Source organism: Protopterus annectens, chromosome 2.part2 (assembly GCF_019279795.1).
Source record: "Protopterus annectens isolate FY-2018-M chromosome 2.part2, PAN1.0, whole genome shotgun sequence".
Taxonomy (NCBI): domain Eukaryota; kingdom Metazoa; phylum Chordata; order Ceratodontiformes; family Protopteridae; genus Protopterus; species Protopterus annectens.
Genome location: NC_056730.1, coordinates 1030501781 through 1030515049, shown reverse-complemented (window position 1 = coordinate 1030515049; position 13269 = coordinate 1030501781).

Genomic DNA, 13269 nt, shown 5'->3' with positions numbered 1-13269 from the left:
GTACATGTGTAATGTTAGTTACTGTGCATCCAACAGAGTTCAATTTCAACAGTTACTGGTTGTTGCATTGTCCTGACACAGAAATGGGTAGTAGAATAAGCATGAGTATCATGTTGACATGTTAAAGGTGTCCAACCATGTTATGAGCTTATGTCCATGCCTTCTACACACAACCATATGACCACCGACATAGCTGTATGTACTCAGCAATACCTTACCTGTAAAACCTGTCTCCACCAAAGTAGAGTAATCCCCTTTGCCGAACAACAACAATACACAAAACACATGATTGGTTGCTATGTTGGCTGTACAGGTCAGAGTAGGTGCAGGCACCAACTTGGCAGTGAGTCAACCTTTGGCTGTATGACCATATGAGGTCATAGGTGGATTACTGGGGTCTATATCACATAGTTGAAGTATGACAACTCCGAACAAGATATGGTCGAGACCACATGTTCGAAGTTGTCATACATCGAACTAAAAAATAAATAAATAAATAAAAAACAGGAACAATGTCCTGACAGCTGTAAGCAGGGGGGCAAGTCACCCTGCACCCCCCCACCGCTCTTTAAATATACCAACTCTGAGACCGCATTACAGTGCAATAAAGGGAAAATTCCCTTTACCACATTTTAGTGTGGTCTCGGAGTTGGTATATTTAAAGACCGGGGGTATGGGGGGTGCAGGGGGGCAGTGTGTATGTGATTTTCCAGTTGTGGCTCACCAGTACCCCAGTAATGTTGAAGTCATGCATGTGACCATGCACACACCTGCTACTATCAGCTATTCTGCAATATATGCATGTTCACTTTTGGTGGGGTTAACTGCAGTGCATCACAGTGGTCATCACAGGGGCCTACTTGCAGGAAATGTCACATATCTGTAGCATACCTCACAACCTGTCATTGCATAAAATGTGGACAAAGATTAACAACATGGGGGTACATAGGGCCAAAACTAGGGACATATTTTATAACTTAGTGCTATACACTGCATATAAAAGGTGTCCATACACCTGTTTCAATGGCAGGTATTTGTGAAATACAAAAATGAGAGCAGAAGAACACAGTTCCAAACCCTTCCTAACTTTCATGCAGCCTATAATCTGTACAATTCCATTGTTAAACAGACAAATCTGTTAGGGGAACAATTATGACACATGAAAAATGTACAAGAAGCTGGATGCATATGTGTGGCCAGGCTGAAGGTACTACTGTGGTGAATTAGCTTTCCATATAATGACATCATTACATCTTCTTGGGTACACATCCACCATCAGTGACAGAGACTCTTTGATTAACAGCATATAACAGTCAGCTGTCCTACCAGGATTATCATAACATTTACTCAGTTGCCTGCAACAGCAACAGTCATAGTTTGCATAGAGCTTATAAAGCAGCAAGGGGATCACATCTGTGAGAAGTATCAGCCCAGAGAAGGGTACACGCACACATTTCCACAACATTGCATATACCATGGAACACAGTGAAGACAGTCATCAAACAGTGGTGAAAATATGGGCCAACAACGACATTGCAAAGAAATTAACATCATTCCAAATTTATGGAAAGACAAGACCCACACTGGTCAGGGTAGCTGCCAAGACACCTACAGCAACAGTAAAGGATTTGCAGGAACTCTGGCAAGTACTGCTTGTGTACTACATATGACACCATTCTCCTGTATTCTTCACATGTCTGGCCTATGGGGTAGGGTTGGAAGATGGCAGCCTTATCACACACAGAACAACATCCAGGTCTGGAAAATGTCTCAAGAACAATACATCAGGTCTCCCAAATGCATGTGGGGAAATGTGTTATGGTGGAATGAGACCAAGGTTGCACATTATGGCCACAATACCGACAGGTTTGTTTGGCACATTAACATCACTGTGTATCACCAAAAGAACACCATCCCCAAGGTGAAGCATAGGGATTGCAGTATCCTGCTTTGGGGTTGCTGTTCATAAACTAGAAGTGCACCTTTAGCCAAGGTGGAGGGGATTACGAACAGTACCAAATACCAGTCCCCTTTGGCCCAAAATCTTCCTGTATCTGCTAGGAAGCTGTAGCTGGGGAGGAACTACACCTTCCCACACAACAGTAACCAAAACCATACATCCATATCCAAACATGGATGTGTTCACCACAAGACAATACATGGTTTGGAATGGCTCAGCCACACTCCACACCTACATCCAATAGAATACCCATGGGGTGCCCTGCAGAGGGCTGTGCAGAAGATATGCCCTTGCAATCTGATAGAGTTGGAGAGCTTTTGCAGGGAGAGTGTACAAATATTGGTAAGTTAAGATGTCCCATGCTGATACACACCTTCCAAAGAGGACTGACTGTTGTTATGATATTCAAATGTGCTTTAACAAAGTAGTACTTTAAGAGTGTATACAGTCATGCATCCAACCTACTGAACGTGTTTCATATTCCATATGTCACCACTAACAAATGTGTTTGTTCTTCTATTGGATTGCACAGGTTATAGGTCACAATAAAGTAGAGAATAGCTATCACATGATTTATGTGGTCTTATGTCATATAGCAGACAAACCTGGCATGTTAACAGGGGTGTCTACACTTCAGATATCCACTGTAAGCTTGGGAGGTTGTTGTTGTAACTGGTTCTGTAGTAACATACATGCACTGCAGGTTTTAGTGTGAAACCCAAAATATGCCATTAATTAGTGACACCAGTCCTCAGATCACCCCAGTAATGTGTCAGACTAACACAAGAGTTATGAGAAACAGACCAGAAATATGAGCCACACATGTACACATTCAGCAACACTATACACAGTTGAGAGGTATGTTCTGTGGGAGTTGCCATTGTGCTATATAGGTGAACAGCAATTATGTGTACTGGATGCAGTGTGTCCCACTTGAAGGCCCTTCACCTACTAACAGTACACAGGTATCACAGAGCTGTAAATAAGTAATGGCATTAATTGGAAAGGGCTGTACTGCATGATGTAAAGGGTCTATCCAGGGAGTATATGTAGTGGTCTGACTGTGTTGTGAATGTCACCATTTGGGTGTTGTGAGGTCTGTGTAATGCCTGGCTACCACCTCACCTGTGTGTGTGTGTGTGTGTGTGTGTGTGTGTGTGTGTGTGTGTGTGTGTGTGTGTGTGTGTGTGTGTGTGTGTGTAGCAGCAAATGTTGTAGTGCAGGTAGTAATTTACATATGTTGTATTTCCTCCACAGCTGGTCATGATGGTCATGGTCCCTCCTGTTCAGAAAACGATGTCAGTGTCTCTGCAGACTCTGACAATGATGATAGTCATAGTCAGGCACAGGTGGTTTTGTCAGGGGATGAATCTGTGCCATGGTTTGGCATCCAACAGTACTCGACACTTTACCCAAACACAGTTACAATGCCCCAGACATACCCCATCTCCAGTAGCCACAGATAATGGACAGTTCACAGGTGGTGGCATGGAACAGGCTAGTGTGGTGATTTTGGCAAGTGTGACTCCAGCCACTAGCCATAGCCAGAGTGCTGGTGAGGTCCCACACAGACAGATGGACAGGGGTGCCTGAAGGAGGACTGCTGCCCATCAAGACTCTGTCTTGTGTGCCACAGAAGGTGTCACCAGATGCATGTTTCAGGCTGTAATGGATACATAGGCATGTAATGAGTGCAACACCAGACACATATGCAGGTCGGTGGATGAAACTCTTCCTGCTTTACATGGTGACATGCAAGACCTAGTTGAGGCCACACATCAAAATACCGAGGTCATAAATACACAGTGGGATGAGATGCTGGCAATCCTTGACCATGCTATGTCTGTGATAGAGTGTGTGGTGGGTGATGGGCATTGGCCACGTGGACGTAGGTCAGCAATGACATCAGCTGACAGTCTATGTGGCCATTCCCCTTCACACTCCTGTACTGGCAGTGACACCAGCACTTCTGGATGGGGAGTTGCTGTCTACATTGTTGCTGTCCACATCACACCAGAGCAGGCCATGGGCACATGGTCCTAGCCAGTCCCATCAAGGACACGGATCCAGCAGACAACACCCACCCTCAGGAAGCAGTACTGCATCTGGCCTTGAGCCTGGTGGTGCCAGTGAGACCCATGGCAGGATCAGTTCCTGTGCCCATGGCCAGAGACAGAGAACTGGACACTCTGCTATATATGGTCCACAGCTGTCCAACATACCCCTGTGTAGGGCAGCCACACAGCATGACTGTGTGCATACACACACACACACACACACACACACACACACACACACACACACACACACACACACACACACACACACACACACACACACACACACACACACACACACACACACACACACACACACACACACACACACACACACCCGTATCACATGCAGGTCACCCCCAAACACAAACAGCACTTTTGCACAGTCCATCTACTGCATACCCCTCCTCACATACACATGATGTAAACCATATGGTCCAGCCTAGGCCTCTGGTAAACCCACACCACACCCTGCGCATATGATGATACTTGCGCCACATCCCTGTCATCCATGCCATCGATGGCGGGACATGCTAATATGGGTCTGATGCACATGGTAAATTTAGTACAGTGTAGCTATGTAATACTGTGTAAGGTGCTGTCTGCTTGCATTTGTTGTGGGTACACATACAGGTGTGTGTACCTTATTAGCCAGAATGCATTATTGCTGTTAGTACCACTGACTACCTACAGTCTGACATGCTGTATTCTGTTTGTCTTCCAGGTGTCTGTGTGTCTGCAGGCTGTGACCCTGCAGACATGACCAAGAGGGAGTATGGCAGAGTGGGAATACACCACACATGTCATAGGTAAGGTACACCTTTATATGTATATCTTTATGTGTATATGCATGCAACAGTGTGAGAATGACACTGTTGGCAGACAGTGTGACCTTCCATACATACCCCTGTCACAAACAGGCAGCCTTCATACATGTCACCTTAGTGTTGTATACTACCACAACCTCATACATACAGAACAGGTTACTACAGTACTGTTAGCAGGTTTCTCACAAGCATAGCCATTACATGAACCACAACAGATTCACCTGGCACCACCTCTTGGCCCTGCCATTTCTTTCCCATACACTCAACCCTGATGCAGTTGGTGAGGGCATGCATGAAATGTGTATGACAGGTTTGTGCTATGTATTCCTGAGTTCACAGGGTGGAACATGGAAACAAAATGGTATGTCTTTTGCATACACATAGTCAGGACTGAAACAGGGGATGTGCATACAGCAACATAAACACAGTTGGGAACAGAGAGATTACTAAAGGTACATATCCACTTTGATGCACTGCACTACTACATACACAACATGCCCTACATAGATGATATGTATGGGACATTACCCACTACCTGTTACAACATGTACTGTTGTGAATGCCCTCATGGATGGTGAGTTAACCCACCAGAAATAGCATCTGGAATCATGTATTGCTCCTATAAGCCTGTACAAGTGTTAGGGTAGCAGACATTGTATCAGCATGATGTTTCAGTCAGGTATGATACCTGATGCTGCTGTATGTGTCAGCAGGCCTGAGGAGATGGGGGTGCAGCCGGTACATAGCTCCAGGGCCTATGAAACTCAAGGTGGCCCAATGAATCCCAAGAAACATCACAAAAACCGAAACGCATTGTCTCGAGAAGGAGATGTCCTTACAAACTAAGACAAAGAATGGCGTGAGAACTTTTGCGTACAAGATCACAAAGCATTGAGTGAGCACGAAGCAATAGAAGGCCATGACAATCATAAAATACTTTTGAGTGATATAATATGGTGCATTCAAGATTCAACAAACAAAAACTTGTGAAAGTGACTATCAACGAGTGTTCTCACATGTTCATTCCTAGCTTCAAACATCAAACTTGTTGCTCAGATTCCTCTTCCTTGCTTTCCCGCTGAATCCTGGGAGGAAGAAGAAAATGGGACACAAGCCATGCTAATTCATTGTGGACTGCAAAGAAGACTTTACAGGAAAGTAGAGGAAGAAATAATTCCAGAGGTAAAGTTCCCTGTAAATTTTGTATTTGTAGCATCAAGGACCCACTGATATCCTGTGCCTTTTTGTCTATGTTATCGAAAGACTCGAGACGATAGACGGCTTGACAGTTAGTGGAAATCAATAGCAATAAATATTGTCCTAACTTTAGAACCACTAACAAAATTCTCAATAGCAATACACCAAATTTCTATGTTCTATATTTCATTTCAGGTACCGGCCTTAAACATGTCATCTCAAAAATTTGAAGCTCAAAAATGTAAAGAAAAACAAAAACATGATGAGATTAATAAAAAAGGACTGCAAACACTCTTTCAAGTTGGAGTTAAATGGAAGACAAGAGAAACTGACAAAAATGAAACTTTAGATTTAGAAGGTAAGCCAAATGCAGAACTGAAACAAAGGACAGAATCTCATGAAGCCAGTTTGGATTTTCAAAAAACATCAGATCAAGAAAATCCTAATGTGATTCTTGCACAAAAGATGGATGACGCAAATGTGTATTTGGAGGATGGAGGATATGAGAGAAAAGGAGATTTGAAGGAACAAGTGAATGTTAGTGATGAATGGAGAAGTGAGTGAATGAGTACATCAATGTCTATAGAATCTGGCCATGGTGAAGAAAAGAATAATATTGGAAATGACATTGGATTTCTTATAACAGAGGTTCCTTCTCAGCTGGATATAGAAAACTGTGTTATGAAAGGTCATATTGGCAATCATAAAACATTTCCCAAAGATATGAATAACCAAGTTTTTCCAGAAAGCATACTAACATTTCGAAATTTGAATGGTGAGACACATGTCCGAGATTGGCTTGTCTGGAGTGATGTTAAACAAGCATTATATTGTTTTCCCTGCCAATTATTTTGGAACAATCTGTGTTGCAACATTAGCTCCACATCCAAGTCTATGCTTGCATCATCAGAAGGATGGTCAGCTGCTGGAAAGTTGCAAAAATTATGTAGTCGCATCCCAGAACATGAGAGAAGCAATAATCACAGACAATGCTATTTGGCTTGGCGAGAATTAAAAAGACGCCTGTCTTCTGATAAGGGCACTGAACATCTCTTAGAGGCATCAATTGCAACAGAATCTGTCAAGTGGTGCAACAGTATGAAACGAATCATTGAAGTTATAGTATTGCTTGGAGAATGTGGGCTTGCTTTGTGTGGTAGTTCACAGTGCATTGGTGACAAGGCCAATGGAAATGTTTTAGGGCTAATAGAGTTGTCTCATTGGGATCCAATTCTAAAAGAACATGTGTTGCAAGTTAAAGAGTCACAAGAAAAGGGGGGATGACTTCAAGTGCATTATCTCTCTACTGATTCTCAAAATTAGTTAATTGCTAAATGTTCTGAATTTCTGAAACAACACATTTTGCAGGATAGAAAGACTGCAAAGTACTTTGCAGTGATAATTGATTCCACACTGGATCATCTCATGTTGAGCAGACAGCATTCCTGCTATGTTATGTAAATCAAAATGAATCCCAGTTTGAAATTGTAGAACGATTTCTGAAATTTGTTGATTGCAGTGACAAAACTGGATCTGACATAGCACAGATGATTGCAGATACACTGAACGAACATGATATTCCACTCTCTGAATGCCAAGCACAGGGTTATGACAATATGTCAGGAAAATATAAAGGTGCACGAGCAAGAATACTTGAGCAATGTCCAGCTGCTATATTTTCTCCATGTGGATGCCACACACTCAATTTGTGTGGAAATGATGCTGCAGAATGTATTCCTGATACCATAACATACTTTGGAACTATACAAACTGTTTATAACTTGTTTAGCTCTAGTCCACATCGATGGAAAAATTTGCAGAATTGTATTGGCTGTTCTGTTCATGGCATATCTAGCACACGGTGGTCAGACTGTGTTGAAAGTGTGAAGCCCTTTGTAGCCAATCTTCCTGGAATCAAATTACCATTAGAAGACCTCTTGAAGCTGAACCTAACTGCCAAAACAAGAAGAGAGATTAATGGAGCTTTGTCTTATGTGACATCACTCATTTGTGTGATAATGTCTATCTGGTACAAAATATTAGTTCCAGTTGATATCTGTAACAATGTTATCCAATCCAAAAATGCAACACTGGATGTTGAAGTGTCCAACATAAAAACCTTGATTTCAGAACTGATTGATCTCCGCAACAGCTGGAAAAGTATATGGAGTGAAGCTAAGCATGTTGCTTCCAATTTACACATAGAAATTAAACTATTTGGAAGTTGTGGTGACTCAAAATGCAAAAGGAGGTTCCATGGTAAAGATGCCAAATTGTCACAACAACATGAAATGGATGACTCCCTTGAAGAAGCGTATTTCAGAAAGTCTGTTTTCTATGTAATGCTGGATAATGTTATTGGTGGACTCACAGTCCGTTTCAATGCTGCAGTGAACATTTCTGAGAAGTTCAGCTTCCTCTGGAAGTACCTAATAATTCCTGTAGATGAGATGAAAGAAAAATCAAAATCACTGGCAAATCAATATCCTGCTGATATCAGTGAAGATCTTGTAATGGAAATGAGTCATCTGCCAGCTGTTCATTCCTCTGTAAGTACCTAACAATTCCTGTAGATGAGATGGAAGAAAAATCAAAATCACTGGCAAATCAATATCCTGCTGATATCAGTGAAGATCTTGTAATGGAGATGAGTCATCTGCCAGCTGTTCATCGATCTAATTTTGGAGAGAACCAGCTGAGCCCATTGGAGCTGCTGAATTGCTTGAAAAAGTACAAACTGGAAGGACTCTTTCCAAATATATGCGTCAGTCTGCGCATTCTGTTGACAATTCCTGCCACTGTCGCCTCTGCAGAGTGCTCATTCAGCAAGCTAAAGCTGGCAAAAAATTTTCTAAGATCCACTATGTCACAAGCGTGACTAATAGATTTGGCAAGACTCAGTACTGAGTCTGATCCAGCAAAATAGATTAATTTTGATTATGTAATTTAGAATTTCACTAGAAAAAAGGCCAGGAAAGCACCTTTGTTCGGCAGACAATAAATGCTATTATAAACATCTTTTACTATTATAAATATATTACTTTATTATTACATTTGCACCTATACATACTTATCTAAATGCGTCAATGTAATCTATGATTGTTAGAAATAAATAATAATGTACACACTTACATGTGTGTGTAAAATTTTGTGTAAGGGCCCACATACCTTCTTTGTACCGGGGCCTGGATTTTCTCTCGGCAACCCTATGTGTCAGTACACTCAGTGTGGCCTATTTAGCAACAATATCACATACATGGGCATTGTTAAGGGACACAGACCACTTATAGGTTGCAAACATCTGGATATTCTGGACATATCTATAGAGAGGACTGGTATGGCCTGCACAATGGTGTAACATGCTGCATGTGAGGCAGATGCTATTACCACACTATATAAAGTAATGCCATCAGGAGGTGGTAACCAGCCATCTATGGTACACACATCAAAATGGTATAAGCCACACAGTATATGATTCTCACACAAACATGCCAACATTGAGATTAGAACTCCTACCTATCTATTTATTTCTACTATAGTGTTACGCAGTTATCAGACATGCCACGGAGCTTATACAATTTTACCCATACCAAAGGTACTTCTAAGGTGAATGACATCAACAGGACTAGTCAATTAGGGAGAGGGAATGTGTAGAGGGTGGTACACAACTCAAAATGGTATAACCCACACAGTATATGATTCCTACTCACTTGCCAGTATTAAGATTAGAATACCTGCCTATCTAGTTATTTCTACTATAGTATTATGCAGTTATCAGATGTGCCACAGAGCTTACACAATTTCTCCCAGTCCAAAGGTACGTCTACGGTGAATGACATCAACATGACAAGTGAATTAGGGTGAGGGGAAGTGTAGAGGTTGGCATACAACTCAAAATGGTATAAACCACACAGTATATGATTCTCACACAAACAGTTACCAGTATTGAGAATGGAACTCCTGCCTAACTAGTTAATTCTACTATAGTATTACACAGTTACCAGATGTGCCATGGAACTTACACAGCTTCACTTTATCCAAATATACTTCTAAGGTGAATGACATCAACAAGACTAGTAAATTAGGGTAAGGGGGTGTGTAGAGGGTGGTATACAACTCAAAATGGTATAAAGCACACAGTATATGATTTACACACACACTTGCCAGTATTGAGATTAGAACTCCTGTCTATCTTGTTATTTGTATTACAGTGTTACACAGTTATCAGATGCACCACAGAGCTTTTACAATCTCACTCACTCCAAAAGTACTTCTAAGGTGAATGACATCAACAGGACTGGAAAATTAGGGGGAGGGAAAGTGTAGAGGGTAGACACATCTCAAAATGGTATAAACCACACAATATATGACACACACACACACACACACACACACATATATATATATATATATATATATATATATATATATATATATACACACACACACACACACACACACACACACACACACACACACACACACACACACACACACACACACTCACACACGCTTTCCAGTATTGTGATTAGAACTCATGCCTATCTAGCTATTTGTACTACAGTGTTACACAGTTACCACACATGCTACAAAGCTTTAGTGAGTTAACAACTGGGCAAAAATGCTAATAACTGCACAGCTGAGGTAAAGTATTACAGGTGGCAGAACGTCTGTCTTCAGTTTTTCCCTTGGATCTTGCTAATTCTTTCTCTCTTGCACGTCAAATAAAATAATAGCTTTGCACTTCAACAGGTTATTGTATCAGTAATTATAGCATACCTGGGAACCATCATCAGTAGCCATTCCTCACAGAATTAGCCACAGTACTTTGTAGTTATGACCACCTCTCCTGCATGATTGAAGTGCAATTATCTGTGCTTTTGCCCATTAACTTTGTGCACTTGGCCATTCTGAGGCACTGTTGCAAATGCCTCATGTACACAGACAACCTTCTCCTCTAAACTCCAAACACTCAGACTTGTGAGAGTTACCCCAATATCACCAAATTTAGAAATATGCACTCTCTGGCAAATATTGGACTAGCTGGTCAAGAGGATGAGGTCAACACCTGCACCACACCATGTGGAACACATAGCTCACCACAACACCCACTATCACAACTCTGACATGCACTCACAAACCACACACCCACCTTCACAGGGGCACTTAATGGACATTTACCCAAACAGCACAGACCAGCAAGACAGACACACACTTGACCACCACAACACAGCACATGTCAAAGGAGACATATGTCACCTACACAGTGTGCCCCTCAACTTAAGCCTGTAAGGCTAACCACCTTGCCCAATACAGTAATTATGGGTAACTCAATACTGAAGCACACAGATGTCCAACTCACTAGGCTGAATATGAAGAAGGTAATAGCCAGTTGTCTATCACATGCCAGCATCCAACACATGACACACCCAGTCATATCACTCCACAACAACTACAAGTATCACTCTGTCATCATCAATGTGGGTGTGAATGATCTAAGATGTACCTCCCTGGACTACATGACAAGAGACATGGCTGAGCTCTTGAATTATGTGTTCCAGGCAGGTATGACAGTAGCCCTGAGCAATATACTACCTTAACCCAGAATGATGCTGCAGTACTATCAACAAATATTTGACTTCAACATTGGCTTACATGTTGTTTGACATTCTCAGGGGATCCGCTCTCTGTTTATGATAACATGACTGACAGACCTCAATGCCTTACCAGAGATGGCCTGCATCTGTCACCCCTGGGTTTCCAGATACTGGCTAAGTCTCCTGCCATCCCTATAGTGCCTTTTTAGGCAGTGTTCCAAATCACATTACCTCCGTAACAGCTAGATGTAAATACAATCTGAGGGTCATGCTGCTCAACAGTAAACATCTAACTCTCAAGATGTAGTCACTCAAAGCACTCCTCAAAATGGAGAACATTGACAGCTGTGCTGTAATGGAGACCTGGTTTACAGCAGCAGGCAGCAGCCCAGTGCCAACAGGTTATGATGCATTCCAGAGCTGTCAGACCCAAAACATGGACCACAGCTCCACAGGTGGGGGTGTCTCCATATTCATAGCAGATATGCATACCTCCAGACTAGTATCCCGGCATAATGCATCAGAGATACTTCAGGTATAACTGACTTTCGGTAATAGTGCAATCCAGGTCATAGCCTGCTACGGGTCCACATCCATGTCCCTAGACAGTCAATCCACATTCCTCAACACCATGGCATCTATCAAGGTCCAACCCAACACTGACATAGTAGGAGACTTCAACTAACCCTCCGTCAACTGGGAAAAGTAGTCAAGCACCAATACACTGGCCCAACGATTCCTTAAATTCATCAGTTCCAATGCCCTGGACCAGCTCATACTGACCCCCAGTAGAGGATGCAACAACCTTGACCTGTGTTAATTGCTTACATATAGGACCATTGCTCAACAACAGTAGTCAATCCCTACCAGGTCAGAAGCAAACATGGTCTAACCACCATGGGAATCCACATCTTACCCACACACCTTGCAAAGGTAACCACCTTGAAAAAACCTCTCCAAAGCTGACTTTGGAGTCATAAAAACAGGGGTGGATGACTTCACTGCACCCATGCCAATGGAAAATAGCTGCATAACTGTCACCTCATGCACAAATGCACTGCACAAATGTACATGAATGCATGGCACTAGCCATAGCCAACAGAACCAAGACATTGTCCTCCAGACACTGGGAGCCAGTGTGATGGTCCCCTGCCATTACTAAAGTGTACAACAGAAGGAAGATACGGTTGCAGAAAAAAGTGGTGTCCCAAGACTGGTTATCTCCCTTATTTGCCTCAACAACAATGTGAAAACTCTCATGGAATCATCTACTGCCAGCTATGAAGACAGAATTGCAGCAGACACTGACACCAATCACAAAAGCCATTAATAGTTATATCAACAAACTCCATAGCAATACCCACAAGTACTGTGAATTATTGCACAATGCTAACTCCTATCCTGAGCCAACAGATATTGACAACAGACTTGCCAACACAATCAGTGCCAGCTTTACCTCTCACTCCCCCCTAAGGGAATAATCACAATGGCAATGAATTCCAGGTACCCAGCATTACTGCAGCCCAGGTTAGAACTGCATTGTCCACAGGAAAGACTATAACTTTCATGGGAACCAAACATATCCGTGGCTGTGTTCTACATGATATACAAAGAGACCTGGCACCACATAT